Below are 27,252 nucleotides of genomic sequence, written 5' to 3' on the forward strand. Positions count from 1 at the left end.
TACTACTGGGAGAAGCATGTTAATATCCCTTACCATGAGGCAAAGCTGGGCTTTAGTCTTCGTGAGTGCTAGTCTCTCTCTGGTTTTCCCTTAATTCCTAGAGCCACAGGGGCTCCAAATGAAAGCCTGGGGGGTGTTTACCTCAGGTGGTCCCCCACTGTACGTTTCACCATAGCCTTTTGAGACTGCTGAAAGCTCTGTTCGGCTTCTCAGCTGCCCCTCCACAGCTTTCTGCTGGGATCCCACTGTCTCAGCTGCTGCCTTATAATTGACGAATGCCCTGAGGAGAAAAGTGGCACCTCCAGCAGGCTCACCTCTCTGTGCTTCCCTGCTCTCAGGTCGGCTGCCTGCATAGATCTCAGATGACTTCAAATACGGTTTATTTCCCTTCGTATTTATCTAGTTTTTCTACTTGATTTTGACAGGAAGGTCAGCTGGCAACAAGCTAGTCTGCCATTGCTGGAAGTAGAAATCCTTTTTCAGAGCATTTTTATCTCTTAAAAATATATGCGAGGGACTTCCCTGGTGACGCAGTGGTTAAGACTGGAGTGCTCCCAATGCAGGGGGCCCGGGTTCCATCCCTGGTCAGGGAACTAGATCCCACATGCATGCCACAACTAAGAGTTTTCATGCCACAACTAAGGAGCTGACGCAACCAAAGAAATAATAATATAAATAAATACATAAAAATATATATGCGGATATAAAATTCAAAAAAATTAAGAGGAAACTGACCCCAGGCAGAAAGAAGGGCCTTCTTAATATCATTCAATTAAGAGCCTAAACCACAGGCAATGGTAAACTGATAACATGTTCAGGCAGATTGTTCATTTTGTGTCCCTCCTCCCCAGTTTTACTTATTATACAACCAACAGTAATAAAGACAAGGAATTAATTATCCACAATCTCATTCTTCCAACACACCACTTTAAAAATTCTTATTCTGGGGGATGTACCCTTATGATGTGTTCTTTGTGCATAAATTCTACCTATGATATCATAAACTATATATATGTATATATTTTTTCACTAAACATTACTTCATAAAGATATTCTATCAGTCATTACAGTCCTAATTTTAATAGCTATGTGCTTATGCTGAGTTACCTTACTTACTTTTTCAAAGCATTTATTTCCCATGCAAATTGGCTGTATATCTACTTATTTGACAGAGGTCTTTATTTTTTAAATTGAGTGTATCATATGTACTTTAAAATGGCTTTCTTTTAAAATCCATGGTGTTTTATTTTCTAAGTTTTTATTATTATTTTTTTCACACAGTTAAATCTATCAAATGTTTCCCTTGTAATTTCTTTGATTACGGAGAAATCCAACCATAGCAGGCCCCTTGCATTTGCTGAGGATATATTTTTGAGTTCCCACATATCAGGAAAGTCTATGGTTATTGCACTAACGTACACTTAGTATAATAAGGAGGAGGCAGGTGCAGGAAGCATACAAAGATGGAGACACGTTCTTGCCATCGAGAGGCTTGCCCTCTCCAGAGGGTGATAAGTGTTCCTTGCACATAGCTACTCGTGTTAATCCAACCTTGATGAGGGATGAAACAGAGGGATCAAGAAAGGATCTGGAAGGACTTCCGTGGTGGTCCAGTGGTTAAGAATCCGCCTTCCAGTGCAGGGGACGTGGGTTTGATCCCTGGTCGGGGAACTAAGATCCCACATCCCGCGGGGCAACTAAGCCCGCGTGCGGCAACTAGAAAGCCTGCATGCTGCAACGAAAGATCCTGCGTGCCGCACCTAAGACCTGGCGCAGCCAAATGAATGAATGAATGAATAAATAAATAAATAAATGCTAGAGTCTCAGTGATTAAAGGAAAGAAAGGAAAAGAAAGGATCTGGGAAACAGTGGGAAAAGTTGTTAGGGGAAAACAAGGTAAGTGTTCTTCCTAACGGGTCCTTCATACTTGAGGGAATCAGGGAAGGCTTTGCTGAGAAGTTGAGTGAGTAGAAGTTGTCAATAGAGAAAGAGCAGAAAGAATTCTAGGCAGAAGGAAAAGCACATGCCAAGATGTGGGAGCCTGTGAATGCACCAAAGAACATCCATCAGAGTCAAGAAACAGCAAGCAAGGCATGCTTCAAGTGCAGGGAATGGAGAAAAGAGGTGGCAGAGGTTGCCAAGTGATAGGCTGAATCCTCTCTTACTTCTTTGCCCAGTCAAAATGCCTCTTCTCTAGGTACTGACATCAGCAAAGGATTGTCTGGAATGAGGTTTGACTCTGTCCAAGGACTTCTGAATTTTCATCCAGATCAGTCTAACTGGTGCAGAGCTTATGGAGAATGTTTTTGAAGGGAACTTTCCATACCTATTCCAGACCGCCATCCCCTCCTCTCTGGAGAAAACTATATTTCTATCATCTACTTTCTTTTGTAGTTTGGACTCAGTAAAAATAAATACTTATTGCTTAAGGTGGCACAGAGAGCCATGAATGTGTTCATCAGCCGGTTCATGAGAACTTCCAAATAACCCTTTATGAAGAGAACTGAAATTGAATTTTAACACGGATCAGTGTCTTCAAGATGCACATGGCTGTTTCAAGAACTCGAATATCTGCATGTCTACGCCATTATGCTAGATGGTGCGGATCATGTAGAAATCGTTCATTTCTGTTAATTATAGTTATGAACCCTAGGTTGCAAAAGTTAATCAACACTGCATTTCTTAATTCATGCTTCTTTCCTGTTATTACTGCACTACCTGTGTCTCCATTCTCCCTTCCTGGGTCCATGGCAGACATCACCAACTGATCTTGAGGACTTTCCAGTTGAGCCACGATATAGCCTCAGGGGCTTCACGACCTGACTCCCAAACATCACAATCAATAAATTGGGTTTGTTTGTGAGATGAAACCTATTTACTACCCAGCATCATCTCTGTATTTTCTTTATCTTTTCTGACATTGGATTTGCTTTGACCACCGATCTCCAGCTCTGTGATATTCATATGCTTTTTTTCTGGCTGCTGACCACATTTACAGTCTCATTTTCATCCTCATCCTTTAACAATGGAAGACTCTCCTAACATCCACATAACTGAGACATCGATCGCAAAATAGCCAGGTTGTGTATTTCTGTACCAGCAATGAATCACTGGCATAGCAGCCTTTCCTAAAACTGAGGAGAATAATTCTAAAAAAGAACTTGAAAACCCAGCCCCTTTTCCCTAGCTGTGGGATTCCCTGAAAGATTTTTAAGTGTAAGTGATGATAAAGACATGGCCCTGAAATGGCCGCTACCTTCTGGCACAGGAAACTTTTCATTATAAAGCTTCCATTTGAGCTCATATCAGACTATTTATATTACAAAAATAGTTCATACGCGTTTATTGTAAAAATAGCCGCAAATATAAAGTAAAACGCAAAAGTCCCCTTACTCCTTTCCAATCCCCTAAGGGTAGTTACTGTTGAAAGGTCTTTAAGACAGTCTTCTATGTATGTATAAATGTACATGTATCTCTATGTGTAGTGATAATTTTTTTAACAAGTGTGAGATTATACCAGACATATTATTCTGAAATTTGCTTTATTTCCCCCATATGATTGATAACATGTATGTGTGTATAGATTCATATCCTTCCATGTCAATACTTATCCTTCTACCCCATTCTTTTGGTAGCTGAACAATTTTTCGTGTAAGGATGTACTCCAATTATTGAACTATTCTATAATTGTTGGATTTCTACACTATTACAGATAGCACCATAAAGACTGGCTTTATGTATGCTTGTGTAGATACTTATGTACTTATGTGGTTGTTTTCATAGGAGAGATAACCAGAAATGAAATTTCTGGATCTAAGGATATGTTAGAAGATTTTCTGAGAATATGCCCTTCACTTTTACTAACGTTGGATATTATCAGTCTTTGTGATTTTTGCCAAAAAAGCAATCTTTTAATTTTTTAAAAAACTTAAAAAAATTTTTTTTGGCTGTGTTGGGTCTTCGTTGTGGCATGTGGGCTTTATCTTGTTGTGGCGAGCGGGTGCTACTCTTCGTTGCAGTGCACAGGCTTCTCATTGCGGTGGCTTTTCTTGTTGCAAAGCATGGGCTGTAGGTGCACAGGCTTCAGTAGTTGCAGCATGTGGGCTCAGTAGTTGCGGCACCCAGGCCCTAGAGTACTCAGTCTTCTGTAGTCGTGGTGCACAGGCTTAGTTGCTCCGCGGCATGTGGGATCTTCCGGGACCAGGGATTGAACCCGTGTCTCCTGCATTGGCAGGTGGATTCTTAACCACTTTGCCACCAGGGAAGTCCCAAGAGCAATCTTTTAAAAAAATGTTTACATTTCCCTGATCATTAGCAAGTTAACCATTTCCCCACATATTTATTAGCCATTTATATTTCTTCTGTAAATTGCTTGTTTTTATGCTTTCCCCATTTTCTGAGGTTTTCTTTTTATTGATTTGAATGTGCTTGAATGTATTTAGTTCAGTGGATTTTGATTGTGGCTGCACATTGGAATCACCCAGGGAACTTTTAAATAACAGGTCCCAACTTGAGAAATATTCTAATTCTAATGGGCTATGGTGAAGTCCAGGCTTCCTGGGTGAGTCTGATATGCAGTCAAGGTTGAGAGTCCCTGGTCCAGGGAGTACATGGTTTAGGTAGGATGGAGGTCAACATTACAGGAAACAAGTGATTAAGGAGCTGAGAGGCCAGGCTGTTAGGAGAGTTGTGAATGTAGTTGCTTTAGCCTGCTTGGGCTGTCATAACAAAATACCATAGACTGGGTGGCTTAAACAAGAGGAATTAATTTTCTCACAGTTCTGGAGTCTGAAGACTGAGATTTGGACTTCTGGAGGTTGAAGGTCTGGCAGGATTTGGCTTCTGGTGAGGGCCCTCTTTCTGGCTTGCAGACAGCTGCCTTCTTGTTGAGCCCTTACATGGCAGAGAGAAAGTGAGCTCTGGGGTATCTCTTCCTCTTCTTATTAAGAAAACTAATCCCATCGAGGGGTCTCACCCTCATGACTTCATCTAAACCTAATTACCTCCTAAACGTCCTACCTCCAAATACCAATACATTAGGGTTTAGGGCTTCAACATAGGACTTTTAAGGGCCACAGACATTCAGTCCATATAGTGGTGTCCTCTGTTTCATCACTCATGTCGTTATTTTGCATTTACTATCTTTTTATCTTGATGAGACTAGTTAAGGTTTGCTGTGTTAACCTTTCTGGTCTCTTATACAAAGCACAGGCTTCTCTGCTCTGTTCTCATCCCTTGTCCTGTATATTCACTTCACTTCAATTTGCTTCTCTTTCCACAGTCATGTCAAAGTCACAGGGTCAGAGGACAGCCAGTGTGTAGGGTCTCATTCTTCAGTGTTTACCCCCAAATTAGAATACATAATGCCATATCTGCTCATTGGAGATTAGTGGCTAAAATGCTTTTATATTGATTATTCTTAGTCACCCTCATTTGACCTATACAGTATCTAATTTTTTGGAAATCTTTGGGAGGCAGAGTCAGATAAGAGCAACCAGGTTTAGACTGGAGGTAGGTGCACATGTCCTGGAAGCACAGGAAATCGTCAAATCTCATTTTATAATTTGATTAAAAATGCCATAAGATGAAGACAAGGAGGCCAAGAGCAGCAAAGTAAAAGGAAAAGGCAACGTGGGGAAGTGGGATGCACAGGAAATCAGGAAGATCATCCTCAACTGGCTCTGCTGCCAACTTTTTTCTGGCCTGACTTTTCCCATTGGTAATAGAAGGGGTTGGAGGGATTGCTGAGGTCTCTTCCAGCCCTATAAGCCTTTGGCCAGGAAAACAACACCCACTCTTAATCCTGCATTTTGAATTTAATTGTCCAGTGATAAAGACTACAATAACATTTCCATGGTTCTTTTTTAGAATGAAATCCTGCAGTCAGGAGGAAAGAATGAGGACAATAGTGTCTAAAGTTGTAGCTTCCACATCTTTACATCTGCCTGTGGTCTGAGCAATGCAATTCCAAACATTAACCATTTTGTAGAAGGCCGTTTTATCCCATAATGGTGTTTAAAGTGCAGAACAGTGGCTTTTAAATATGAATGTTAAAACATTTACAATATGCACGCATACGGTACCTTTTTAGAAAACTTAAAGGAAAGGAGAGTTTTGTGGTACCAAAATTTATTCCTGAATTTCCTGGAAGGCAGCGATGCTCACCAATAATGCTGCACTCTTCCTGAATTTCTTGCCTGTCTTCTTTCCTTCCACCAACATCTGAGCATCTTCCATGTGCCAGTAGGGTGACCAACCATCTCAGTTTGTCCTGGACGTTCTTGGTTTTAGCACCAGAAGTCCTGTGTCCCACGAACTCCTTAGTTCTTAAGTAAATGGGGACACTCTTCAAGGCACTGAGTATAAAGTGGTAAGCAAACAAACAAACAAGCAAACAAAAAACCAAGCAATTATAATAGTCCTTATATCCCAGTTATTATTTTAAAGATAAAATGTACATGAATGAGAGAACTCATCCTTTTCTATATCATATATTTTTCCATAGAGAGCTCCTAAATTTTACTTCAAATGCAAGTCTCCAGACTGCCAAAAGATGGTTCTATTGTATTTGACTATGGTAAAACGAAAACACTGAGAATTATGACGTAATGACTTAACAAAATGTGAAGTTGTCTCAGTGAACCGAAATGGCTAGTTCCCTTACAAACTCAACATCAATTCAAGACTGTTAGTGACTTACAGCCAACTTTAAATCCTTCTTTCATCTTTTTCCTCAGTACACAGTATATAAGCAATTGGAAATGTCTGTACAAAGTGTTACCTTATAAAGAACTTTTACTGGAGTATGATAGATACACACATGTTCTATCTGTGCGGCTTGGTGATTTTCACACGGTGAACGCACTGGGGTAAACCATTTTAAAGCACTGGCACCTATACCATCTCATTTAACTTTCACATCCACACTGGAGGTAGGCAACACAGATATTATTATTTCCAGTTCACAGCGGAGCAAAATGAAGCTCAGGCGGATTCAATGGCTTGTGCAGGATCCCTCAGCTAGTAAGAGGCACAGCTGGGATTTGAACCCTGGTCTTCTGGCTCTCAATGCCAACCCCCTTGTCTGTGTTATCTATGGCAGAGTAATATATAAACTGCAGAAAGAATGGAAGAGAGGGAAGATTGAGAGATCTTACTAAGTCACATTTCTGGGCGGTAGGACGCCAAGGAGGATCACTCTTCTTATTTGCTTTCAGCAAAGAAAAAATTTTGGATGTTCAGCACAATTGGACTTAACATTAAGACCTCTTTCATTAAATCTCACCATTTTCTGTAAACAGTAATTTGTCCTCAAATGTTCCCAGGGTGGAATAGACACAGAAACAAACACATACTGAGTCCCTCTTCAGTGTGAAGACTGTAGGGGACAATTTGGTTAAGAATGCACAGGGTCTTCCTTTGAGGACTTTGAAATGTGCAGGCAAGATAATACACAAATGGCTGCATTTCAGGAGCCGTGAGAGGCCAGAAAAGAGGAAGAAATTACTTCCAGAGGACACCATCCGGGCAGCCCTCAAGAGCTGGGCTAGCGTGTGAGCAGGGCCTGAAAGGCATTCAGTCTGAGAAGATGGAGGAATAGTGGTTCAGGTGACTTGAGGAGAAGAAAGCAAAGGACATTTGTTATGGAACGGTGACTGTCAGTTTAGCAGGGGAGCTGGGCTGAAGGAAGACCATGCCTTGGTTTTCCAGCACATCCGACTGCTTTGCCTAGCTCTCGGGCTAGAGCTGTCCCCACACACACCTTTGTTTATGCAATCTACCTTCTCCCAAGAAGCAACCTGAGGGAATCATGGAATTATATATCTGGCAGTTTGAGAACAGAGGTAAACAAAGGGCAGACACAGCCTGAGGTCACGGAGTGAGCTGGTAAGAACATCACAAATTCCTAAAGGGAAGGGTTGCAGCTGCAAATGCCTACAGGGAGGAGGTAGGCGCTTGCTCGGGCTCCAACATTCTCCCTCTTAGATGCTCTTCCTGACCATAGTGGCGGATCTGGTGCACGAGTGAGTCCTTCCATGCGGCCTGATAAACCTACAAGGGTGTGCCTCTCAGGGACCCAAGGTCACCTCCAAACAGCCAATGTCACGGGCAAACAGACTTCCTCCCCTGGCTTACTGTGTCCTAAAATGGTTGCTGATTCTGGCAGTCTTTAGAAGATCACAATCTTTTTGGACTAAATTTGAGGGCATTAGTACAGGTATGAATTTAAACAGCCATGCATGCAAGGGAGGTGACAATGTACGTGTCTACTAGGCAATGTGCATTTTGTTTTAAAAACAGAAACTAATATAGAACTTGGAGTTCAGTAAAGTGGTCCATCATAAAATGTTAACAAGTCTAAGTTTTAGCAGAATCAGAAACCAGATGCTGATAGCTTGTGTCTGTGCTCATAATAGAAAATAAGCTTCATGGGAGCATGGCGTTGACTACCTGGTTCCCTGCTGTATCCCCAAGGCCTAGAATAGTCCTGCTTAGTTATTGCTTGAATTACTGAGTAAGTATAAGTAGTAGAAATGACCCTGGGGGCTCTTGTCCTCTCCTGACTCCTGAGACTGGCCAGAAGTGTTCAGTTAGATCGGAACACATCCTCTTACCCTCTGCTCCTGTTTTTTTTTTTAACATCTTTATTGGAGTATAATTGCTTTACAATGTTGTGTTAGTCTCTGCTGTATAGCAAAGTGAGTCAGCTCTATGCATACATATATCCCCATATCTCCTCCCGCTTGAGCCTCCCTCCCACCCTCCCTATCCCACCCCTCTAGGTGGTCACAAAGCACCGTCTGCTCCTGTTTTAACTCAGTGGTTCACAGGCTTTTCCATGAGAAAACTGGTGTTTTAGCAACAGAAAGAAGCATGTACACACATAGATGCTCAATCACTCGCTTCTCTCTCGGAAATGTTTCAGAGACTGGTGACACTCAAGTCACTCTGCTTAGAGGTTTACATCAGATTCTGCTGCTCAGTGGGGAAAGCCTGGTGGGGATTCCTGTTCGCAGTGGCTGCAGTGAGAGAGCCTGACTCCCGTGGTGACAAAAGCTGACCGAACACTCAATAGCCAGCAGTTCTGTGCCCAAGTACCGGGCATCCAGGCGCTCATTCATGCCTCGTGCCAGCCAGTTCCTCAGATTGGTCTCGCCAGGCCCGCGAAGTTCTCTGCTCCCTGTTTAAAAATAGTCCAAAAAAAATACATTTCTCATTAGATTTATTTTTCTTTCATATCATCCTGCAATTTGAGTTGGCACACAGAGCACAGAATAATTAAATGTGAAGTCAGACCGTGCCTGACGGTTAACCCTGTTGCTCTGAATCGTCACCCCTCAATTCAGCTAACAGACCTTCCTCAGGTGAAGGACTCACCGGGGAGGGCTGAGACAGGAGGCCTGGAGAGGCGTGGGTCTGCTTGGAGCTTCACAATCAGACCTCTTTCCTCCTCCACTACTCTCTCCTCTTGTTGGGACTCTCTTAAAGCAATCATGTCTTCTATGAAAGGCAAGGCCTGTCTGGACACGGAGCAGCCATGGAAGGTCCTCCATGCAAGGCTTCCCATAGACAGTTTGGCCAAATTCATGAATTAAGTTGAAAATTTGATCCTGCTTGCTGCCAAGCAGGGCTAATTAATTTCTGTAGAGACTGATGAACAGTAAGCACACTTTTCACATTATTTCATCAACAATTAATTCACTAAGCTCAGATTCATTAGTTTCCTGGCATTCACCACCCTAAACAGTGTTGGAAGGTGTTTGTGGAGGGAGCCCCGCTATTTTAAGCCTCCTGGAGAACACCTGAGGCTGAGCTGCCTCCTTGCAGGTGATTTCACCCTCCCCTGCAGAAGATTCATTAAGGATTGTTTTGCAGCCCCGGGAGGCAGGCCTGAGTGGTGCTTCATTCCTCCCTGAGATGTTCTGGAACTTTGTGGCCTCCCTGGCAGGGAAGAGCCATGCTCTTGGCCTCATATTAATTGCTGCTTCACTATTGAGCTTCACGGATGCCCCAGGGTGCTCCCAAGGACAGGAATCTGGAAGGGATGGAGCTCCAGCCCAGTTAGGTTTAGGGCTTCAGGTTAGTCTCTTCAACCCCACTTGTCCCTCTCAGATTCTCTCCATACCAGAGGCACTGTGTTCTAGAGCAAAAGGTTCCCAAGTCAGAGCCATTCATCAGTCAGTAGGCACCCGAGGCAATCATGGGTGCAGTCAGGGAAGACTTCCTGGAGGAAGAAAAATATAACTACTTCACAAGAATGTAAGCTTAATAGGGACCCTATCTGTTTTGTTACAACTATATACCCAGCTCCTAGCACAGGTCCTGACATATAGTAGATGCTCAGTAATTACGAGAGACAGGGAGAAGGGGATGGAGGGAAAGAGGAAAGGAGGAAGGACGGAAAGAAAGAAGGAAACATAATGACTAAGCTGAAAACTGAGATGACAATGAGCTACCCCCAGATAGGAGAAACGGGGTGGAGAAGGCAGTCAAAGCCATGCTGTACAGTTGTACAGGCTATGCACTGCACATTTCTGAAGGCACCATTTACATCTGCATACATAGATCTAGAGCTATGCAGTATGCAACCTGCATTGCTACAGACAGCAGGCCTAGCAACAGAGGGATAAAGAGAGAGTGTTTTAGGCTGAGGGCACATCATAGGCAAAGACCTGGAAGTAAACAAGGAAAAGGAGGAGTGTTGAGTAACTAAAGAAGCTCAGATTAGCTAGAAACCTCCTTGAGGGTGGAGAACGTGTTTTCTACTTCTCAGTGCCCTCCGTATGGTACCTCACACATAGTGGCAGGTGAGGAATGCTCCCTGAATTGAAGTAAGCCTGGGCTTTCCTGTCAGTACAAGGCAACGGGCACCCAGGACTCCATGCCGATGTCAAGCCTTACGGCCATGCCTAGCACCATAAGCAAGGTGCTCACTCCATCAGGGCCCCCACAGATGGGAGAAGAGATTTATATCACTTCCAGGCACTGTGCTATGGCCCTAGCAGGAGAAAGAGGACTTCCAAAGGTTCCAGCTTTCCCCACTTCCTCTGAGAACAGAGACTTGTAGGTAATTGGCTGAGTTTATTTTCACTGTACTATCTCAGAATGTCAGAGCCATAAAGGGCTGTAGAAATTGTCTTGGCCAGTCCCCATTTTACTCTTGAGACTGTGACTGGGAGAGTGACAGAAAATCACCTGGCGCCACCCAGCTAGTTGGCTTCAACCTCGTCCTTTGGAAGTTTCCCGCACATCAAAAGTCCTCAGCTGGGACTTCCCTGGCAGTCCGGCGGTTAAGACTCTGCACTTCCACTGCAGGGGGCATGGGTTCGATCCCTGGTCGGGGAACTAAAATCCCACATGCTGTGTGGTGCGGCCAAACAAAAAAACAGTCCTCAGCCAACATTCCTCCCCTCCATTGCCTACCTGACAGTAAGCAAGGTATGGTCAGCAGTCCTAGTCAGCCTTGAGTCTAAGCCAGAGTGATGAGCCCTAAGTGATGCTCTGTGGTTCCATCCTCCTCCTGCAGCCCCCGTAGAACCTTTTCCTGCCAGCCTCTTGACCTCAAAGAACATATGCGATGCAGGTTGCCTGGATGGGCATCATAGGAGAAAATAAGATGGAAATGTTTGGAAAGAGTCACTTCCCACACCCTCCACCCTCCCAAGTTGTGTGTCTGCATGGGACAGGAGCTTTGCCTGCAAACCTGGCTTGATGACAGTGGGCGTCCTCATTCAGGCTGAGGAGGAACCATAGGAGGACATGCTTGCAAGGACATGCTTCCACAAGCCAGCCACGGGCTCACACACAGGGCGGTGGTCAGGTTGGTTCACCTGGCTGGGCTCCACCCTTGTGACAAGGAAAGGCCGAGGAGAAGCCCGACCAGAGAGAGATTCTGGCTCTCCTTCTTGGCAGTGGCCATACACATGACATTATCTCTGTTGATGAATTTCCTTTTCTGTCTCTGCATAGTAAACTTGCGGCTAAAGCAGGCTTTGGCCCACAGGGCAGGCAAGTCAGAGCCCTTGAAGGCAGCCTCCTTCAGAAGCCCTGACTTGCTCGGACCCTGCATCACCCAGGAGAAACCATTCCCATTTCATCCTCCTGGGTTCTTTTCCCTGGGACAGTTCTGTTCATTACAGCTTCTCCATTTCCCCTGGGTGTGGTCAGAGCAGGATTTGACTGAGGCTCCAATTTGAACATTTTGCAAAAAAAAAAAAAAAAAAAAAAGTTCAATATTACCCTCTCTCACAACTACAAACAGGAAAAGAAGTTGTGTTTCAAAGTTGAAATTCTTCACTGAAGAAAGGTTGAACAAGAAAAAAAATGGGACACTCAGTCTTTAGGGTAACATGGTCCTTCTTTACAACTCTAAATTAAGTTCTAGAAGAGCCATAAAAATGGGGGAAGTCTGCATTCATGCTAGAAGCTGGGTAAGGGTGCCAAGCAAATGTCAGAAAACTTCAAGGACTTTCTGTCTGATTGAGAGTAAGTGGTACAGAATGAAAGAAAGCGGTAACTCAGATTCCTGAGAAAGTAGCAAAACCTCATGGGAGGAGTAGAGCAGATCCTGGACATCATGAACGTCTTCTAGTTTGAAGGGGTGAAAGTTGGAGGGAAGGAGGGGCGACCCCGGGGCTGGGGCCTGAGGCTTAGAAGCAGACTATGTTGGAGGCTTGGGAGAGTCGGGGGCGGTGAGGGGGATAGTATATACTGTCGAAACAGCAAATGTCCAGCCAGCAGCCCCTGGAGGCACAGCAGGCAGATCTGGAGCAAAGGCAGGAAGGCAGTTTTCGTGCAAGGGCGGCTTCCTTGAGCCTCAGGCCCCTGGTGGCACAGAGGTGTTGTAGGAGCTGCTGGCTGAGGCCCAGGGTTGGGGTCCAAGGAGAGGCTCACAGTGTTGGCAGGAGAGGAGAGCTGTTTATGCACCAAGACCAGGGCTCTGTGTGGAGAATCCAGGTGCAAGGATCCCTGCTTTCTCTCCATATACTTAGGTCCCTGGCCCACTGAACTCTTCCCAGTTTTGAGATCGAACGGAACACCAAATCAAATGGCAACTTAAAGTCAAGCTGGGCCGGAGAGAGGGTCAAGACACAGTGAGCGTCCAGTTTGGATTTTTGTTCTGTGGGGAGTGAGGAAACAGATCTGAAGAAAAGCCTGGTTGTACAAGGATGAAATACCCAAAGAGGATAAGACTCTATAAAATAATGATAATGATATAATGATAGTAGCAGCAGCTAACATTTGCTGAACAGTTACTAAATGCCAGATACAGACTTCTAAGTGCTTTAATCCTCACCAAAAAAAACCTATGAAGCTTATTATTATTATTATCCCCATTTTATAGATATGGAAACGGAGGCTCAGAGAGGTTTAGGAACTTATACAAGGTAGGAGAGCAAAATCACATTTCTGAAAAATATTTACTGCAAAAAATACATTTTACGTGGCATCCGCTTTATCCTCTCTATAAAATTCAGGAATGCTTTCCAGATACAAAACCTGAATTAAGATGAAAGAAAAAAATAGGAAGGAAGCCGGATGACATAATGATAAAATGATGTGAATCTGACATGTTATGGTGGAATTTGAAGCCTTAGAAGCAGTAAAGAGCAGAATTTATACTGGAGAAAATGAGAATAGAATCGACTTCTTCATCTGTTGAAGGCATGGAGAGAAGAAGGGATAAGAGGGGGTGGTGTTAGAGTTGAGAATCATGAGATGCCCAGGCTCAAGACTTGGTTCTTTCATTGGAAACATTTACACATTTTCATCCGCCTGGAAAGATCTGGATTTGATCCTGCCAAAAGAAAGAGGATCAAACCAGATGACTCCTTTGTTTGCTTTCCAGCTCTGCTATTCTGTGAGATTTTCTTCTACCAAATAGCATAAATGGGTTCTATCAAAAGTTAGGTTTTTGATAGTGATTTTTTGGGGGGTGAGACTCTTAGATCTATTTACCTTTCTCCTATTAAAAAAATTCCAGTATTTTGTTTCTTTCTGTGGGGCCCATGCCTCCCCTACCCTGAGCCTTTGTGTTTTGGGTGGGCCTCCCTCCCGGCTCCGAGCTCCCAGGTTGGGCCCTGATGGTCTTCAGCTCCCTTTTCGTGGTGGGCTTTCAAGATGAGCTGCAGTGGCCGCCTTCTGACCCCGAGGGGAGATACTGTCTGAGAACAAAATCAACACACTGGAAGAACAGAGCTGTGCTGAGTACTAATAATATCGGTTGGCCCCTGCATTAAGTTGTGCCTGACACTTAGCCCTACGCCAGGACTCTCCAGTAACATAAGCCAATAAATTCCCTTTTTGCTTAAGCCAACTTGAGTTGGGTTTTCTATCACTTGTAACCCAACGTGTTCCAACTGATTCGGTTGGGCAGAGTAAATCAATGATACAGTCTAAAGGCAAGCTTACTTCTCTGAGAATCTGTGGCTGTTGGATATAGCATTAATATTAACATCTGGGCTCATGAAAATATTCTATCTTAAGATACCTTTTAAGAACAATCAACAGAAGGAAAACCAATGAGCTGTACATAAATGGCAGGTACATAAACAGAACTTCATTCATGTGTGGTGTTAGTATTTTAACTGTCCTGAGGGCTGCCTTCATAACCAGGTTACTGACCCTCAGGGCCTCAAAAACCAAAGGAAATAAGAAATGGAATGAATTGAAGACTACATGTCTTGTTTCGCTACCCCAATGCCAAGCCCACCCTGTCTGAAGACAAGCCCGCTGGTTTCCAAATGGGTAGAAACGCTCCATCTCGCGTAAGACATTCTATAGTTGTGGTTAGGGAGAAAGAGGAAAAAAGGAGAAAATCTCTTTTGTTCATCTAACCACCTTCCCCCACCCTCTCACCATGCTCTGGCCACATTGCCTCCTTCCATTTCCTAAAACTTGCCATGCTTTTTCCTTCACATATGTTTTCCTTCATAGCACCTACCACTGTAGGTCATAAAATGCTTCTTGATATTTATTTGTTGAACGTCAGACTCTTCTTTAACTGTAAGGTCTGCACGGCAGTGGCCACATAGGTTTCAACCTCTATACTCAGAGGGCAGCCAAACAATAAACAAGCAATTGTTGAATAAATGAATGAATAAATGTATGAATGAGTGCTTGTGGCATCTTTGGGGTTAAGAGAGATGAAGGAGTGAGTTTTTTCATACATTATTTTTTTTTTAAGGTGTACACATTTAAAAAAATTTAATTTATTTATTTTTCGTTGCACCAGGTCTTAGTTGCGGCAGGCGGGCTCCTTATTTGTGGCATGAGAACTCTTAATTGCGGCATGCATGTGGGATCTAGTTCCCCCACCGGGGATCAAACCTGCGTCCCCTGCATTGGAAGGTGGACTCCCAACCACTGAGCCACCAGGGAAGTCCCTTGTACATTATTTTTGCCTGAGATTTTTGTTTTCTTCTAAAGCTTTTGCTTTAATAAAAGGTTGATGTTTTGTCAACTGATTTCAATCTTTGATTTCGTCAGAGGAGGGGAAGGGAGGTGGGAATGCTCAGAGCCCAGGGGTGGGAGGAAGGTGGGACTCGGTGCTACCTAGAAACAGATTCTGTGAGTTGATCTTTCTTTGGATGTGGGAGTGGGCTGTTGAGAGGAGGGAATGAAAGCTATGTTGATTTCACTTCTGGAAGGGACTCTAAACAGCTGCTGCCAGGAGTCATGCAGGTGGTGGGTTCTGGCTGATGGTTCAAATTCTGATTTGGAGTAAAAAAAACATTAGCACATTTATCCTGCTTAGAATTTTCCAATTTGTCATTATCTGGAGACCTTGGAGAGCTACAAAGGGAGTGGAATGTGAAGCAAAGAAAAACAAGCTTTCTTTAAAAAAAAAAAATTAGGTAAATGATGCCTCATCCATTGGGGAAATATTATGTATCCATTAAAATAGTTTATAATAGGGACTTCCCTGGCTGTCCAGTGGTTAAGACTCCATGCTCCCACTGCAGGGGGCACGGGTTCAGTCCCTGGTCGGGGAACTAAGATCCCGCATGCCGCACAGCACGGCCGAAAAATAAAACTAGAAAATAAAATTGATTGTGGTTGCACAACTCTCTGAATACTAAACAAACAAAACCCCAAAAAAACTGAGTTAAAAAAATAGTTTATAATAATGTGAAACATGATTATGCTATAGCATTAAGTCTAAAAATAAGAACAAAAAGAGAAGCAGGACCCAATCTTGTAGCTACAGAAAAATAACAACTGGGTTGATAAAAACACCCTGCCTGGCAGGGCCTGGCTTCCCTCCCCAGAAGCATCTCTTATCACCCCTCCTCCTGGAGGCCCCTGCCCCCTGCCCTCCAACCATCCTAAACCCCACATTTCACTCATGCCTTCCTCCCATTGCCACCTCTCCCCTTTCCTGGATGACTCCTCTTGATTCTTCAGGTCTCAAATATCTCTTCCTTTGGAAACCTTTTCCTACACCCAGAGTCTGAGGAAGCGCCCTGAGGTCAAGTCCCTCCAGTGTGTACTTCCGGGTCATCACACTTCCAGGGTCTCTCTCCCTAGGCTGTGAGTTCTGTGAGGGTGAACGGGTCACGCTTTTCCCATTCCTAGCACTCAGCACAGTGCCTGGCATAGGGTCTCAATAACTATTTGTTGACTGTAAACCTTAAGGAACTAGGCCAAAAAGTTGCCAGTGGTTGACTCTAAAGTGGGGCAACGAATGCTGATTGGTTTTCCTTTTTTCTACTTTGTTGTATTTTTCCAGTTTTCTATAAGAAGCATGGATTGCATTTACAATAGAAAAATAATAGCAACCCTTTGTAAAATATCTCGAGAGGGTATGAACAGGAGCAATATCAACCCTGTTTTCTTTCTTTTTCATAGAAAGGGTGGTGGGATTTCATCTGTGTTTTTAGCTCTTTAGCTAGGGCAAAACATACAGATCCAGGAGGAGTGTCATGAGGCCGGCAGGCTGTTCAGGGCTCACTTCTGACATTCTCCCGGCCAAGCTTCCTGTACTGGAGGGACTAACCCTGGTGGGGACAGGCTTTTCCACTCTATTTCCAGCAACCCGCTTAGGGCCTGGAACAGAACAGGTACCTTCTCAGTAATGTTTGCTGAATGCCTTGATACCAGTTTTAAGAATAAAATGAACTTGGATTGATGCAAAGTACAATGTATTTTGTGACAGTGTTCTAGAAATTTGGGAAGGCATGCTAGCGGAAATTTCACTCTGCCTTAGAAATAGTAGCACAGTTGGTAGGTGTGTGAATGTACAGTTATACTCCATTCATCTAGAGGTAAGATTTAAAGCAACCTCAGGACTTCCCTGGCAGTCCAGTGGTTAAGACTCCGTGCTTCCAATGCAGAGGGCGTGGGTTCAATCCCTGGTTGGGAGACTAAGATCCCACATGCCATGCACAGTGCAGCCAATTAAATAAATTCTTAAAAAAAAAAGCGAAAACCCATGTTTAAAAAAAAAAAAAAAAAAAAAAGGACTTCCCTGGTGGTCCAGTGGTTAAGACTCTGCAGTTCTACTGCAGGGGGCACGGGTTCGATTCCTGGTTGGGGAACTAAGATCCTGCATGCCGTGCATGGTGCGACAATTAAATAAATAAATTCCTTAAGAAAAAAAAAGAACATCTAGTGACATCCACCCCTCCTTTTACAGAGGAAGAAGCACAATTAACAAGCCTGCCCCAAGTCACACAGGAATAAAAAAGTAAAACTGTGATAGGAAATTAATAAACAAAGAAGAAACTCCCAGGCTCCTGCCTCTCTGTGCCAAGGTAACTGTAATTTAGGGTCAGCATGACCAAATGAGATCAAGGCAGGCAGGGGAGAGAGCTCTATATTTTAGGGTGATTCCTAGCAAAAATTCTTTTATAATTTTTAATTGGTTCTGAAGAGAGATTATCCTCATTTATCTGAAGTACTGATTTCTGGGCTATGTCCCAATATTGCCAGACAGAAAAAGAACTCCTTAAATCCTTATTTATTTTTTTAAACATCTTTATTGGAGTATAATTGCTTTACAATGGTGTGTTAGTTTCTGCTTTATAACAAAGTGAATCAGCTATATATATATATATATATATATCTCCCCATATCTCTACCCTCTTGCGTCTCCCTGTCTCCCACCCTCCCTATCCCACCCCTCTAAATCATTATTTATTTTTTCTATCTATTATTGCAAAATGGATTCAGTACAACCCCCGCCCCGCCCCCAATACACACAGAGTTTTCCATGTGATTCCGTTGGGCAGACTGGGTGCTTTATGAAGGCAGGGTCCAACTTGACATTTTGTACAGTGCCTGTGGCTGTGCTTTTTCTGGATGAATGAATAAATGAATGAACAAATGAATGAATATTCAAGACTTAGTAGTCAGACTCTCCTGTTTAACTTTCAGTGTAGCACACCCATGTCTTGAGGCGAATTCTTAAAATCCATATTGTGGATGCATTCGATATGACAGGAAGTAATTAAAACACACGGTAAGCATTGAGGGAACGCTTGTCAACGCTCATTTCTATAACAACAAACAATGTGGAAACTGCATTTTCCCCTGTAAACGGGGGCGTGCTGACATGTGGAAATGCAAAAAAGCTCCAACACAGTATCTAAAATCTAGTCGGGGAAAAAGAAATCACAGAAAGTAGTGTTTCTCCATATCTTTGATACAAGATTTACACACATGTGGTTTTGTATTTCTTTTGCTAACTTACCCTTTCCTCCATGGATAGCTGTTAACATCATTTCCCTACTCAGTTCTCTTATTTAGCACCTCCTAAAAATTCAAGCTATTATTACTTTTAATGAGCAAAATTTGGGGATATCGTCCTACTCATCTGTATCTTTTCTGAGACTACAAATTATCGGGATGCACCTCATGTCTAGACACCCGCAGGTGTCATTCAAATCACCGATTTAAGCTGTTTACACCCCGCATTGTCTTATTTATCCTTCAACATCAGGTCTCTGTTTAATTAAAATTTACTTTGGTTCTCCTGGTGAGCACCGGCACCATCTCCATGTCGGCACAAAAGTGGCTTTGTTCTTAATTCCATCTCTGCCTCTGTCTGCTCTAACAGAAGCACACTCCGGCGGCCCAATTCCTGAGCTTGCTTTCCTTGAGAGTTGGAGTCTTGAAAACCACAGGCGATTGCCAAGGATGTCTCCCATTTACGAGCTGTTCTCCAAAGGCTAACGCTGATCTTCCCCAGACGCTAAATCATAATCTTCATGTTTTTCGTATTTGACATTCTAGCCGCAATTTCAACATCCCATCCCCGTGACATTAGGGGATGATAAATCAGCGGGCGGGACAGCTCCCCTGTACAGACTGGTACGGGCGGACCAGGCTCTGCCAACGCCCTCGCTCCTGCCAGATGTCGGCGCCCGCGGGGTTAACCCTTTCCCGCAGCTCTGCTTTCCCCTGCCGGCCAGAAGCTTCCCAGACAGCTATTTTTAACAACGTAACATAGCTTTTATTTCTTTTCTTTTTAAACTTTCCTCCTTTTTGTCTTTCCCCTCCTTTCCTTGCCGTGCCAAGCCTAACAGTACTTTGAGGCAAATAAAAATGCTATCAAACAGTGGGCAATGTAAATATATATTTTTTCTTAAATCAGTTAGTCTGCATTAAAACCGTTTTGCTCCCTCCTCTTCACTGAATAGTATTAGAGGAGGATGAGGGTGGAAAAACTTATTTTAAGGTGGAGAAATACTTAATGCTAATGCTTTGTTGTTGTTTTTTTTTTTAAGTAGCTTTATTGAAGTATAATTTACATATCGTGGAATTCATCCATTTTGCCAGGACAGTTCAGTAGTTTTGGGTATATTTATAGAATTGTGCAACTGTAGCCGTGATCTAATTTTAGAACATTTCTATTGCCACCCCCTGTCCCCCAAAAAAACCCCTCAATGCTCTTTTGCAGTTACTTCTGCCCCCACCCCTGCCAGCCCCCAGGTAACTGCTAATTTACCTCCTGTCTCTATAGATTTGCCTTTTCTAGGCATTTCATACAAATAGAATTTTACAATAGGTGGTCTTTAATGTCTGGCTTCTTTCACTTAGCCTAATGCTTTTGAAGTTCAGAGCTAATGGCTTTTATTAGATGGCAAAGCCGTTTGGAATGGCCAAACTGTCCGAGAAGACTACAGAATCTAATATGTACATGCTAAGTGTGCTCTCAGAATACACGCTGCATAGGTGTGTCCCATGCAATAAGGTGAGAAACTCACTTCCCTGTTTAGGGTCAAGTTCTAAGGGGTGTGTGTGGGGGGGGGTGTGTCAGTCAAGGGCCATATGCAAATACAAAGCATTTCAATTTATAGTTAGTATTCGTTTTAGAGAGAGTAAAATCCAAACCATTCAATTCACCTGTTATTTAAACGACAGATCAAGGCCAGGCAACCTTATTAGATAAAGACTACGGTTTTAAAACACTCTCCTTTTCATATCATCTAATGAGATTATATATGTTAAAGCACTTTGCATACTGAAATGATATGCTCATTTTTTTATGTTAATTAATATTATATATCGTTAAGGGAGTAAGAAAGAGGAAGGAAGACAGAATAGGTCAAAGCTCAGCAAAAGGAAGAGAGGAGTGAAAAAGAGACTGAGGTTTGTGGGGCGAGTAGGGAGAGGCATGAAAGAGGGTGACCTGTCTGTCCCTTCCCCAGTTACATTCTCAGCAGTTAGTGATGACTTTGCACCTTTTGGCTGCTCTTTCAAACTTTCATCATGGAATATTCACAACAGCTGCCCTGACAAGGAACCCTTCTCCCACCTGAGGGTTATGGCTAGAGCATTGGTTCACAGCCATGGCTGCACATTAGAATACCCTAGGGAGCTTTTAAACGATACCTGTGCCCAGACCAGATCCTAAATCAATTAGATCAAAGTCTCTGGAGGTAGGGCCTGGGCATAAGTTTTTTTTTTTTTTTTGCGGTACGCGGGCCTCTCACTGTTGTGGCCTCTCCCGTTGCGGAGCACAGGCTCCGGACGCGCAGGCTCAGCGGCCATGGCTCACGGGCCCAGCCGCTCCGCGGCATGTGGGATCTTCCCGGACCGGGACACGAACCCGTGTCCCCTGCATTGGCAGGCGGACTCTCAACCACTGCGCCACCAGGGAAGCCCTGGGCATAAGTATTTTTGGAAAGCTCCCCAAGTGATTCAATTTAGGGCCAGGATTGAGAATCAGTGGGCTATGTAGAGCAGTGCTTATCGAATTTATATGCATATGAATCAATATGATTTTGTTATACTGAAGATTCTGGTTCAACAGGTCTGAAATGGTGGCCTGAGAATCTGCCTTTAGAACAAGCTCGCAGTTAATGCTGATGCTGCTGCCCCCAGATCGCATTTTGACAGGTGAAGAACTAGAGAAAAATCCAAGTTTTTTTTGCGTGCGCAGGGTGTTCCATCATCTGCCTCTGTTCTGGACCAGCAGCATTAACATTGCCTGAGAACTGGTTAGAAATGCAAATCTTTGGGCCTTACCTCAGGTTTATTAAATCAGAAATTCTGGGGTCAGAGCCCAGCAACAAGTTGTTTGAACATGCTCTACAGGTGAAACTGGTGCACATTAAGGTTTGAGAGCCACTGACCCACTTGTATCAATATTTCCTAAACAAGCGATGCCCCTATATATGTATTTCTTCTGGCTGGACTACTTTTTTCTTCCCCCTGACCCTCTTTCACCCAAGGATCTCCCTCAAATTCCTATTCATCCTCCAAAACACATCTTTTCTGTGATACCTTCTATCCAGTGTTGCAGTGATAAGTGTTTAACCATGGGCTCTCCAGAACCCTGATTTTATAGCATTGGTCAGTTTCAGGCTATCAATGTGAAGATGCTGAAAGCTGAGCTGGGACAAGATGCGTACTTGCTAACAAGAAGGCTCTTGCCAGCTGGCTCCAGCACACCATCCCCTCTATCCTATACTTAACCCACTGTGTTATGTATTTGGTTGTCTGTCTTCTGGTTAGACGTTGTGCTCCTTGAAGGCTGGTTCCATAACATTCCTCTGCCTTCTTCCATTATCTCTAAAATGGGACCTACACCCAGCAGGTCCTTCATATTTCTTTACTGAATTGAACAAAACCTCTGTTATGACGACACCATATACCCACACCCACATACACAACAGAAATTTTCCAAATGAAAATTGCTCCATACTGAGATAATTGTTTTAACTTAAAAACATTAGTTTTATTTTATTTTTAAAAAACTTTTTATTTTATATTGGAGTATAGTTGATTAACAGTGTTGTGTTAGTTTCAGGTGTATAGCAAAGTGATTCAATTATACATGTACCTGTATCTATTGTTTTTCAAATTCTTTTCCCATTTAGGTTGTTACAGAACATTGAGCAGGGTTTCCTGTGCTATACAGTAGGTCCTTGTTGGTTATCCATTTTAAATATAGTGTGTACATGTCAATCCCAAACTCCCTAACTATCCCTCTCCCCCACTCATCCCCCTGGTAACCATAAGTTCATTCTCTAAGTCTGTGAGTCTGTTTTGTAAATAAGTTCACTTGTATCATTTCTTTTTAGATTCCACATATAAGTGATGTATCATATAAGCGATATTTCTGTTTCTATGTCTGACTTACTTCACTCAGTATGGCAATCTCTAGGTCCATCCATGTTGCTGCAAATAGCATTAATTCATTCTTTTTTATGGCTGAGTAATATTCCATTGTATATATGTGCCACATCTTCCTTATCCATTCCTCTGTCAATGGACATTTAGGTTGCTTCCATGTCTTGGCTATTGTAAACAGTGCTGCAATGAACACTGGGGTGCATGTATTATATGGTAGCTCTATTTTTACTTGTGTAAGGAACCTTCATACTGTTCTCCATAGTAAAAACATTAATTTTAGATTGAGTGTAATGTCCCATCTATATTTTATTCCAGGATTTGGGCACATGGTAAAGTCAATTATGATGGTGTCCATTAGAAACCTGGTGAATTAGAAACAGTGCTTTTGTTTAGTTTAAAAGTATGCACAGATGTGGAAGGCTCCAGGTGGTGGCCTCACCTCAGGGAGGGACCTGGGAGCCTGGGAAGTGCTCCTAGCTCTGCCATTGACCAGGTTTCAGGGCTCCCCATCCCACACTCTCATCTGCAAAGGAAGGTGCTGCATTAGATCACTAGCTCTAAAGGTCATTCTATCTCTAGCTGTTAAATTATAATTTAGGACCCCAAATGCTCTTTATACTGAGAAGAAAGCCTGACTTCAGAGATGTTTTCTCCATTAAAAAAAAAAAAAAGCCTTTCTATTTTATGGAATGGGTTAAGTATCTAATATGCCCTAACGCATCAAGGGCTTGTCTTGGCATCTTGTCCTCCTTCCTCCTGATGAATTGCCTGACACTTCCCTGATCCCGCAGCTCTTTTCTTTAGAAAATAACATTTGGTTCCAGTCATGGCAGAAGCTGGGGCTTTGCTGATTTAAGGCCATAAAGGAATGTGACAGCAAATTTAAATACTTTCATATCTATAAAAGTATGGGTCCTGAAATACAAATGTTAATATAAAACACTCTACATTGGCTCCTTATGTACAATAGAATTATCTCTAATTGTCAGCGGTTCAGTTACTATTTGTTCATCCCTAATTCTCTTTAGGAACTGCAAAACTTGGATTGAGTTATAATTTTCTACATTGCTAGGCCATGTTAAGACAACTAATATGAATTTCAGTGAATTAACTTTACAGTTTGAACAATTAGGAAACACTTTTTCTCTCATTAACTTAATCTTGCATGTCAATGATCACAGCATCGATTCTGTGGAGAACTGAATACATTGTAATTGTATTTTAAAATACAAATAAACAACTGTGCCAATAAAAGAGACCATTTTCAAAAGACTCTCCAAGAAGGCTTAAATATTTTTGGCAAGTGGAAGGTGGGAGTTCAGGAGTAACTGTTTCCTTTGCAATTCAAAAACGTAAATTAGGATAATTGTTTTAGAAAATAGAGCTCAAATGTATCAGCACATCTCCTTCTCTAATTAAGCAGCTTCTTTTTCAGCTCATGCTTTAATTTAACTCCAAATACTTTTCCCTTTCGTTAGTCAACACTGACACAGACCCATCTACTTCAAAATCATTTGTATTATCCCTTCATTTGGGTTTCCAACTTGGGTTTCAACATTAGGTACCTCTACCTAAGAATAAAAGCTAGTTTTGAATTTAAGCAAATAATGAATTTCAGAAAAGACCTCAGCAATGCATTTATTCATTTCCTGTTGGGGTCTCCTTAGCATGTTAAACTGAAGCTGTAACAGTGGAGTGAAATACCTTACCCACAAAAATCTGTTCAGGGCTCCTATAGTTCACTTACTGGTACTTCATTCTCCGGGTTTCAAATTCCAAAGGGTTCTTCTTTCTTCCTTCTGCCTCACGTTCCATATCCAGATGATCATTAAATCCTGCCAACTATCGCTTGTAATGTGTCTAGAATATATCCTCTCTTTCTTTGGCCCTTCTCAACTTGACCCTCAACTTGAGAGTGCATCATAAACACTTGGGAGCTTCATAAAAATGTACAATTCCAGGACATTTCCCCCAAGATTCTGATTCGGGATATCCGAGGTGGGTTGCAAGAAATCTGCATTTCTAACAATGTAATAGATGATTTGGGGGCCTGAGAGATTGGACAGTAGGGACCAGATTAAGAGGGAGGAAGCATGTTCCAGACAGTGAGCCCAGGAGGTGAAAGCCCTGGGCAGGAGGGAGCTGATAAGGAGGGACAGAAAGAAGGATGGGGAGGCTGGGAGCAACTTGATGGTGCTGGTCCAGTGTGGGTGGGGGGAGCTCCCAGGCCATATGAAACAGGTCTGCTTTGCACAGGTGGGATCTGAGCTTCCTGTAACTCTCCATTGAAAATTTCAGTTGGAAGCAGGAAAAGAGGATTAATAGCTGAGAAGAGAGATTGGAGCTGGATTTGATCATTAGATCTCTGGGAAAGAGATGAGAAGGGAGTCAAGAAGGAACCCCATTTATTTATTTTTTTAAAAAAATTTAAAATGGGAGTATAGTTGATGTACAGTATTATATAAGTTACAATATAGTACAATATAGTGATTCACAATTTTTAAAGGTTATACTCCATTTATAGTTACTATAAAATATTCGCTATATTCCCTATGTTATACAATATATTCTTGTAGCTTATTTTATACCTAATAGTTTGTACCTCTTACTCTCCCACCGCTATATTGCCCCTCCCCCACTTCCTTCTCCCCACTGGTAACCTCTAGTTTGTTTTCCATATCTGTGAGTCTACTTCTTTTTCTGTTATATTCACTAGTTTGTTGTATTTTTTAGATTCCACATATAAGTGATATCATACAGTATTTGTCTTTGTCTGATTTATTTCATTTAACATAATGCCCTTGGAGTCCATCCATATTGTTGCAAATGGCAAAATTTCATTCTTTTTCTGGCTGAGTAGTATTCCATTGTGTATATATGTACCACATCTTTATCCGTTCATCTGTTGATGAACACTTAGGTTACTTCCATATATTGGCAATTGTATAATGCTGATATGAACACTGGGGTACACGTATCTTTTTGAATCAGTGTTTTTGGGTTTTTTTGGATGTATACCCAGGAGTGGAATTGCTGGGTCATATTGTAGTTCTATTTTTAGTTTTTTGAGAAACCTTCATACTGTTTTCCATAGTGGCTGCACCAATTTACATTTTCCTACCAACAGGGTACGAGGGTTCCTTTTTCTCTGCATCCTCGCCAACATTTGTTATTTGTGTTCTTTTTGATGATGGCCATTCTGACAGGTGTAAGGTGGTAGCTCATTGTGGTTTTGATTTGCATTTCCCTGATGATTAACAATACTGAGCACCTTTTTCATGTGCCTGTTGGTCATGTGCATTTCCTCTTTGGAAAAATGTCTATTCAGTTCTTCTGCCCATTTAAAAAATTGGGTTGCTTATTTTTTTGGTGTTGAGTTGTGTGAGCCATTTATATATGTTGGATATTAACCCTTTATAGGTCATATCACTTGCAAATATTTTCTCCCATTTAGTAGGTTGTCTTTTGGCTTCGTTGATGATTTCCTTTGCTGTGCAAAAGCTTTTACATTTAATTAGGTCCCATTTGTTTATTTTTCCTTTATTCCCTTTACTCTAGGAGACAGATAAAAAAATATTGCTATGATTTATATCAAAGAATGTTCTGCCTATGTTTTCCTCTAGGAGTTTTATGGTTTCAAGTCCTACATTTAGGTCTTTAATCCATTTTGAGTTTATTCTTGAATATGGTGTTAGAGAATGTTCTAATTTCATTCTTTTACATGTAACTGTCCAGTTTTCCCAACATCACTTATTGAAGATACTGTGTTCTCTCCATTGTATATTCTTGCCTCATTTGTTGTGGATTAATTGACCATAAATGCGTGGGTTTATTTCTGGGCTCTCTATTCTCTTTCATTGATATTTGTGTCTGTTTTTGTGCCAGTACCATACTGTTTAGATTACTATAGCTTTGTAGTATAGTCTGAAGTCAGGACGTATGATTCCTCCAGCTCTGTTTTTCTCAAGATTGCTTTGGCTCTTTGGGGTCTTTTGTGTTTCTATACAAATTTAAAAATATTTGTTCTAGTTCTGTGAAAAATGCCATTGGCATTTTGATAGAGATTGCATTGACTCTGTAGATTGTCTTGGGTAGTATGATCATTTTAACAATATTAATTCTTCCAATCCAAATCTTTCCATCTGATTGTGTCATTTTCAGTTTCTTTCATCAGTGTCTTTCCAAGTACAGGTCAGAAAACAGTGACTGGAGAAGATGAGCCAGCAAACAATATAGGAGGAAGAAAGAAAAGTATTATACAAGCCAAAAAAAAAAAGAGAGAGAGAATTTTAAGAGGAAGTGGTTGACTAGCATTCATGGCTGCCATAGCATTTTTTGTGCCCAAATAGAGCAGGTATAAATAAATGTTTTCTAAACTGAATGGAAATGGTACCCAGGCCAGGGAAGGTAAGAATTATGAGGAGGTTGCTGAATGAAGCAATTAGAGGTCCCTGTGTGATACTGGCAAGGGCAGTCTCGTTGGAGTGGGGGTGGCCAATCATAGGTGATTGAGGAGGAGCTAAGTGGTGGGATGTGTAGACAGCAAGTGTAGATGCTGAATAAGCATCACTGAGCAAGATAAGAAGAGATGGAATGGCAGTTGGATGGAGAGGCAAGGTGGGGGTGAGTTTGCCTTGAAGATGGGGGTGGTGGTAAAGAAGCAGAAAT

At 42.3% G+C, this 27,252-nt stretch overlaps 1 protein-coding gene and 1 long non-coding RNA gene across 7 annotated transcripts in view; one reads left to right on the forward strand and one right to left on the reverse strand.

Moving 5' to 3' along the window:
* The window catches only part of SH3GL3 (SH3 domain containing GRB2 like 3, endophilin A3), a 285,461-nt gene that overhangs the window by 51,142 nt on the left and 207,067 nt on the right, over positions 1-27,252 (forward strand). The gene's annotated exons all lie outside the window — the stretch shown is intronic.
* Positions 8,412-11,673, reverse strand: LOC109551794 (uncharacterized). The gene is made up of 3 exons (XR_002178475.3): positions 11,425-11,673; positions 10,127-10,225; positions 8,412-9,181 (listed from the first exon to the last, which is right to left on the reverse strand). It is a non-coding gene; the product is annotated as an uncharacterized lncRNA (long non-coding RNA).

The sequence above is a fragment of the Tursiops truncatus genome, chromosome 2, assembly GCF_011762595.2.
Source record: "Tursiops truncatus isolate mTurTru1 chromosome 2, mTurTru1.mat.Y, whole genome shotgun sequence".
Classification (NCBI taxonomy): Eukaryota; Metazoa; Chordata; class Mammalia; order Artiodactyla; family Delphinidae; genus Tursiops; species Tursiops truncatus.